The sequence below is a fragment of the Camelus ferus genome, chromosome 3 (genome assembly GCF_009834535.1).
Source record: "Camelus ferus isolate YT-003-E chromosome 3, BCGSAC_Cfer_1.0, whole genome shotgun sequence".
In the NCBI taxonomy this organism is placed as follows: Eukaryota; Metazoa; Chordata; class Mammalia; order Artiodactyla; family Camelidae; genus Camelus; species Camelus ferus.
In genome coordinates this window covers 104,253,372-104,261,190 of record NC_045698.1, presented here as the reverse complement: position 1 = coordinate 104,261,190, position 7,819 = coordinate 104,253,372, and the positions used below count along the sequence as shown (strand labels likewise).

General features: G+C 35.8%; 1 protein-coding gene across 1 annotated transcript in view; it reads left to right on the top strand.

Annotated features, from left to right (window-relative positions):
- Positions 1-7,819, top strand: part of LOC102512215 (sperm-associated acrosin inhibitor) — a 269,442-nt gene that overhangs the window by 179,532 nt on the left and 82,091 nt on the right. The window contains exon 13 of the transcript XR_004318792.1: positions 13-119. The gene's annotated coding sequence lies outside the window, so the exon portion shown is untranslated. The remainder of the gene's footprint in view (positions 1-12; positions 120-7,819) is intronic.

Sequence of the window (7,819 nt, the reverse complement as noted above, 5' to 3'; positions counted from 1 at the left end):
TGTCTCTTTCAGACAGGTCCTACATGTCTGGGATCCAAATGAGTAACCGTGGGAGAATGGAATCTCGGGTGTAACTTGGATTTTCAGAGCTCATGTCAACCAGCGTGTACCTCAAAGAGGTAGGTACTACATTGTCATCAGCACTGCATCAGAAAAATCATTTTCTGCACAGAAATCAGATCGTTACTTTAAAATAATCTTCATTGTAGTCAAATGCCAGTGATTTTCAACCTTTAAGTCAAAATGAACAAAGAAGTCAATGTACTTTTTTTAATTTGTAAAAAATATTTTTTAACAGTTACTGGATTGAGGAATATTTGAAATAAGGACTATTTACTATTTCCCCCTTTTCTGTAAAGTAAAAAGTAGTCATAATGAAGCTCTTCATGTTTTGACTCCTTGAAAATATACTTTTGGTACAAGTAAGATGAATCATACTATCATGGCCGATTTAATTGCTAGAAAGGTCAAAGTGTACGATGCCAAAGCTTTCATTAGGTGAATGACAACAAAGACTCACAATGGTTATGGTAATAAACAGTGAGGAAGTCAACCTCAAATCATAAACAACTACTTAAAATATCATGAAGAAAAATGTAACAATTTCAATTATGGGAAGATTATGCAAAACGTGCCCAGTTTAATTAAACACAAGGGATTAATGCAATGCATATATGAGTAATTCAGAAATTGTACAACTAAATAATTGGTTTCCTTTTAAAGCAATCACTTTTGGAAAATATATACAAAGTTCAGATATTCTCTTTATTTCAGGATGTTTGTTTTCTGTTTGGAAATTACATATTTTGAGGAATTTTATTTTGGTTCATCTCAATAATTAGGATGAATTTTCTGTGTGAAAATGGTGACTATATTTTATTGAATTTGGTAATCAAATAAGGTTTTACTGTGTAATCAAAACTGAAGTGTGACTGTGATAAAAACAAGAATAGTTTTTTTTTTAATTACTTCCTTGACAATTTTAAAAGACTTGAACTTGAAGGATAGAGGAAAGAGGAGAGAGAGGAGTACAGACAGGAGAGGAGAGGAATAAGAGGAAAGGGAAGGTATGTGCTTGGCAGATGTTACCAAACCAGCAAGCCAAACGCTGGGATGCTGAGGTTTGCAACATAGAAAGGGTTTATTCATGAGGCATCCAACTAGAAGATGGGAGAACAAATCTCAGATCCACCTCCCCAAAGGCGAGGGACCTGGGATGTTTGTGGGATAAAGCTGAGGCATGGGGAGTGTGGGGAAAGGTGACTGGAGATAAGAAAAAGGTGCAGCTAAACTACAGGCTCTTCATGGGACTGGTGTTCAGAAAATGGTGGCATTAGTATGTTCTGAGGGTGGAGTTTTATGCCTCTGACGTCAAAAGGTCACTGATCCGACACTCCCGCAGGCCCAGTTGGAGGGTTCATGGTCTTAACTCGTCTTAACCAGCTCAAACTCAAACTGGATAAAACAATTGGGGCAAATATCTTATTAAGCTTTGTGACCCTTGGAGGACATTCAAGTGTTTTGTAGCAAAAATTAAAGTGAGCTTGTTGGTTGAAGGCAGGTTCCAAGTTTAGTGGATCAGATTGATGATTACCTTCAGTTTCACAGGTATTAAAAGTCTTCTTATTCTAAGGTGGTGTGATGTCACGCACATAACGTACACACATTCACAAATGCATGATCTTAAAGTCCTATACAGAAAGTTATAGGTCAGGCCTAAGACTCAAAAAGCTTCAAAGATAATAATGAACAACCTTAAAAACCTGTGCTTAAATTTTTCTTGAACACTTCATCAGGGGAGGAGTCTGAGAATATTTAGAAAAACAGAATAATGGGGAAATTGCTTAAGGATAGCTATGAAATTTTCAAACAACAATTTTCTCTACACGTCATGATCTTTCATTATTTTGGCCTCATTAAAAGAGGTAATATAAAGAGCAGCGCTTAGGGACTTTGAAACGTTACAAAGGCTTGGTTCTCCATGTGCTGCTTCTTGCCTCCCTTTCCCGGGTTCCACTCTCAGTGCTTCAAGCCCCAGCACTTCTGCCTTCTCCTTTCCCTTCTTCTCCTTTGTGATCAGAACATATAGGGGCAGTCTCCGTAGACCCTCAGGTTTCAAAATGAACACAGTTCAAAAGCATTAACAAATAACGAAAAACAACGTAACAGTGGTAGTCAGTGATATTCCACCATAAAATCCATGGTGGCCTTTCTAAGATACCTGTTTCAACGTCTCCCCCAAATTTCATTTACGGTAGTTGCTTCCATATCTTGCTCAAAACTCTCAACATCTCTGTTTACCTAAATAGTACTCTCTCTTCACTTTCCACTTTCTCCTTCCCTACCTCCCCCATCCTTCAAGAGCTTTTCTTAAATGGCTGGTTTTGGTAGAATGATTTTTAGGTAGAGTGAATGTACCCTCTTTTTCTGAATGTTTTCAATTCTGTATCTTCAACGTAATCCAGCTCATCACAACAGAGCTTGGGAGTATGAAAGTACAAAATAAGTTGTGGCTCTGGGCAGGTGTTAGGAAGTGAATGTTGTAAATGTGTGCATGTAGGTATATATAGATATAGATATATAGACATATCCAGCACCCCGAACAATAATTTTTGTTAGGTTTTGAGCCCATGTAAAATAATTATTTTCTTTTTATATAACTTAAAGAAAAAGGTAAGAAACATTCTCTGGGAATCACTTCATTAGCTCCTTAAATGAGAAGCTGAGGAAATAGAAGGTTACAGAGAAGTTACAGCCAATTATTCACAAACACTAAAGATGCTGTGTCTAATTCTAGTTTTTTGGCTACAGAGTAAGTAGATGAGAGAAGTTTGATTTTTGTTCTCTGTAGTATTCTGAAAGGAAAATAGGGAATAATTTAAGGATAAGTTTCAATGAGCTGAGTCACGCACAAAAAAATAAAAGGAGATACAGGAGAAGGCAGTAAAAGTCATGGCTTTTATACAGACATAGAATGCAGTCCCAGTATATATACAGTTGACTTCCAAAAATTAACTGCGTGTTTTCTTTTATGTAATTAAAAACAAAAACACTAAAATTATATTTTCACATGGAAAGTTTATTATATAAAGATGATACATTAACCCACAAATATTACCATTCAGGGTAATACACACAAAATCATAGGCACATATTTAAAGAATTTTAAGGGTGATTTTGATTCTATAATTTCTGCTGCTGATTTTATAATATCACTACACCTGTTCAGGTGTAGCTTTCCTGCTTTTAGAATGCTTAGATCTGTGTCCAGAGATACATACATATTTGTGTTTTATTTTTTAAGGTTTTATTTGTTAATATAAATTTTCCTTGCCACAGTATTTCTCAATATCAGATGGATAATAAGGGGGTTGGAGGGAGTGAAGACACATGCACAGAATACAGTGTCCATGGGAGCCATGTAACATTGCAACAGTTCATGGGGGGATAGAAGTCAATATCCAAGAACCAACTGATAAGAATCTCTTCACCAGAAGCTAGTGCAGATGAAACACTGTTCTGCAGATGTTATGAAACTTCCTTCTGTATTCAGATGCCATCTTTGGGGAAAGGAAGGAGTGAGGAGAACCAGTGAGAAGGTTGAACCAGAGACACGCCCACTGGGTAAAATGTGAGTCCTTAATGGGAGAAATTGTGTGGTCTCCACAGGACTTTCAGACATTCTTAGCAATTAATAAGCACTCAGAAAATGTTTGTTAAATGACTGAGATTGAAATATCCTTGTGGAGACAAGTATTTTCTGCTATTACTATGAAATGAAGAAAAGAGCAATTAAGAAATTCCCTTTTTGTCACATATAAAGCTTAGCTTATATAAAAATTGGACCCACTCTACTCAGGAGATTAGGTCCAACCTTTATTAACGTTTTGCCAGAAAATAACAGAACATAGACTTTTAAATTAATTGTGACCTTAAAGAACATTTACTTTAGTCTTTCACTTAATATAAAATATAATCTAAAGTTCATAGACATAGTACTTTTATACTTGGTGGTTCTTTGATGGATAAGAAAGACCATAGACTTTGACTCTAGGTAGACCTGGAATGTGCATTCCACAAACTCTATGACTTAAGTGATGTTAATTAAACTTTCTGAGTCTCCCTATTCCCAGTGAGATGGCTTTCTGGGTTATTTTCATGCATCACATATTTCTCTTACTTTCTTGGCTCAGAAACATTTTTTGGTGTTTTGTTGAAATCTTGCATTTAGTCCCTCAAAATTGTTCAGGCTTGAGTGTGTCATCACATTAGTGATCCCTCCCAACTTTGTGCCAACTGTAAATCTAGTAACTGTTTTCCTGATCATCATCAGTATCATTGAAAAAGTATTAAACAGAACAGGTTTGAAGAGATTTCACCAACTTATTACCAAAGTTGCTCTACAGAAATAAGTGTTCACATTTTTTCTGGCGTGCTGCCAAGCTCTCAGCCTTATGAAATGCGATAAGGTATATTTGGCATAACTTGCTTTTAAAGAATCTATGTAGGCTGCTGATCATCCTCACCTTTTCCCCGTAATGCTCATATTATCATATGTCCTGCTCCTCCTCATCATAGACTGTACCACCTCTTCCAAAATTAGCTCCCCGTAGTTTCTCATTTACTTCCATTACGTTGCTGTTTTCCTGTCTTAACTCATGGTGTTTCGTTTGCCTGGAATGTTCTTTTCTTGAATCACTACATGTCTAAATTCTACATACCATACAGTGAGAAGTCAAAATTACTGTACTCTTCACAGAACATTTCTCAATACTCTAAGGAGTTTATCCTGAATTGGTAGCATGAAGATCAATTGTGGCTTGTTGATAAATGTTTTTTTTTTTGACTCACACAATGTTTTTAAATTAAAAAAAAATAGTCCATGACTTTTATAGTTTGAATATTTAACAAGAAATAAAAATAAAACACAAGTGTGAAAAAAAATATTTGGACCCTTCGTTGCTGTGGCAAAAAGTCAGCTAAAGTTTAATGCTAACTGTCTCATTTGAATGTGTCCTTAATTTGTTGCTGACCTGAGAAGGCATTTGAGTTTGAGAATCTTGCCCTTTGACACTAGAAATACTTACTCTTCATGATTCTCATGACATGTATCTTACGCTTTTCTTATGTTCTACTTTGTAAAATTATGGCCATCTGACATCTCATCTATTTGTCTAGATGAACAGAATGTGTATCTAATTAATCTTTTATCTTCCAAACTGGAGGATTTTATTTCATACTTATTCAAAAACAAATATGATTTGATAAAATAATTTGCATTATATATTCACCAGAGGTCATTGGTTATTATTCTAGCCAACTGTTTACAAAATTTATCTTCTTCCTTGTTTTAAAAATGTAGATATTTTCTCATGTCTAATTTTCTACCATTCCTTTCATTTCTTTGATTTCCTATAGATACATTTCAACAGGACTGTAATCTCACTTATAAACCCCTATGTCCCTGCTTCCTAATGAGACAGAAGGAATAGCACATTGCTAATTGTATTATTGGGAGTCAGATTTTGCTATTTGCACATGGTTGAATGGCAGTTCTCTCTTTAATTCATTTCTTATGGTTGAATTTTGTATATGTGTTTTTATATTAAGCCTCCTCAAATCTCTTATTTTGAAATTTAAAGTGTTATACCTTGGCATTAATTTGGGTAAGAGTCAAGAAGAGATTATTACAGTGTAGGTTTAGGAACACTATGAAAGGATGCCATTATCCTTAGGTGTCAAAAAAAAAATGGGTCAGAGTAATTTTGTTCTCTTCTTTGACATGGTAACTAGACTGGTAGAGCTAAGGTATATGGTAGGCATAATGGACTGAACATCAGCAAGGCATTTGATAAATCTCTCATACTGTAATGTGAAAGGTTAAAGACGTATAAGTAGAGTTCTGTAATTGGTTGAACAACTGAGCAAAAAGGTGATGATGGATGAATTAACATAACTAGAAGAATAGAATATTGTCCCAGTTGGTAATTTTATAACTGACTTAAAGGAACATATAGAAAGCACGCTTTAAATATGAAGTCCTATCTCTGTCATCTTCTCCTTTTGGGATTCATTTTCTTGACTTGTATAGAGAGCATTTCATCTTGTTCATTTTGGCCAGTCATCACTCCCATTATGTAGAGATCTTTTTGACTCCTGACACAGAATCCCACCTTCAGTGATTTCATCAAATTTATCAATAAAAGTGTTCAAGGTAATAGGGCCGAAGTCTGCTCCTGGGGTCATTTATCTTTCTCTTCTTAGAACTTCTATAAATCTCTTCTAAAGAGGTTGGTACTGAATTGCTGTGCTGCATTACGTACTGATTAATTTTTGTTTGGTAGCTTTATCTACAATGTGAGATTATAACCATCTTGAACACAAGACAGGGGTTTATCTTATTATTCTAAGTTCTACTGATACTTTTCAAGTGAAAAATGTGAAAATACTGTTTTCACTTGTCTTTACATTTTTTAACTTATTAATCTTTTGGTTATCTTATCCAAACTGCCTCCTAATTTTCTGTACCACTCTTTGAGCAGTGAGGCTTTTATGTGGTTTCTATAGGTTTTTTCGGCTTTGCCTCCTCTATCTTCTCATAGCAATTTGCACATGTGTTGAACATGGCACTTATGACATTGTGTTATCCTTATAGTCAAGGAGCTCACAGTTTAACAATCAGATATAGACAATAAAATTCAAATATAATGTAGTAACATTCTAGAAAACAGATTTTTTCAAAGTGCTGTGAATGCGTAAAGGCCCAAGTAATTTTTTTAAGATAGTATCATCTCATGCCATACATCTTTTCTAATGATCATATCATCAGAGACAGTCTTATTAAAAAAAATTTGCACAAATGTGAGTCTTGAAGGATAAATAAGAGTTCTGTAGCAAAATAAGACTGGTTGGAAGTGGAGGTGGGGTGCTGAAGAAGAGGAGGAGGGCACACAGGAAAAAATAAAACTGAGCTGAAATCTATGAGAATAGACATGAGTCCGTGAGAACTACTGACTCTCTGAACACCAAGTAGTTCAGTAAGGCGAAGCATAGGATACCTGGTAAGGATGTTGAAAAGGAGACTGAATATAGGCCAGGACCCAAAAGTTCCTGTTTACAGCATGCACAGTGGCCCAAGGTGATTCAGCCAGCTCTGAATCACACAGCAATAAAATTTCTTGCTGGCATACTGATTTTCCCTACCGTCCTAAATCGAAACATTTATTCACCCTTGGGAAAATGTGATGAAAAACAAGCTAGGGTGAATTGCACATTGGTAACAATAGGAAAAAGGAAATAGTTTCAGCCCATCTCAACATCTGGCTTTGCCTGTTCCCTTTGAAGTTTAATTATAACCCTCAGGGGAAGCCTCTTAAATGCTTGCTAACATACTCTACAAGATGGGGAGAAAGTTTGCCAAAGCCTTTTAAATCACAAGGAAGCAGTATTTCCCAGGTCAAGTAATTTAGTTCAAACAAGTTATTATTAGGTTTGCCCGAAACCCTAGAGAAAAGCCTCTGCAAGAACTTTTATTCTAAGTTCAACAATGTTGTTATTTCTGCTGAACAAATTCTCTCCCAGGTCTGTCAACTCTGGTCCAGACAAGTTACCCCAGGGAAACAGGAACTAGCTAGGAGTGCCTCCCCATTGCTTAAAACACTTAGCCAGTAAAGTTAAAGAGCTTTAGCTTGAAATTCAGGGTTCCTCTGTGATCTGGCATACCTTCTGTCTCAATTTCATCTCCTGATTTCCTTTCTAAACATCAGAGGATCAAACCACTGAAATCCTGAGTAATCTACGTTTTTCTCTTCCTTTTGCC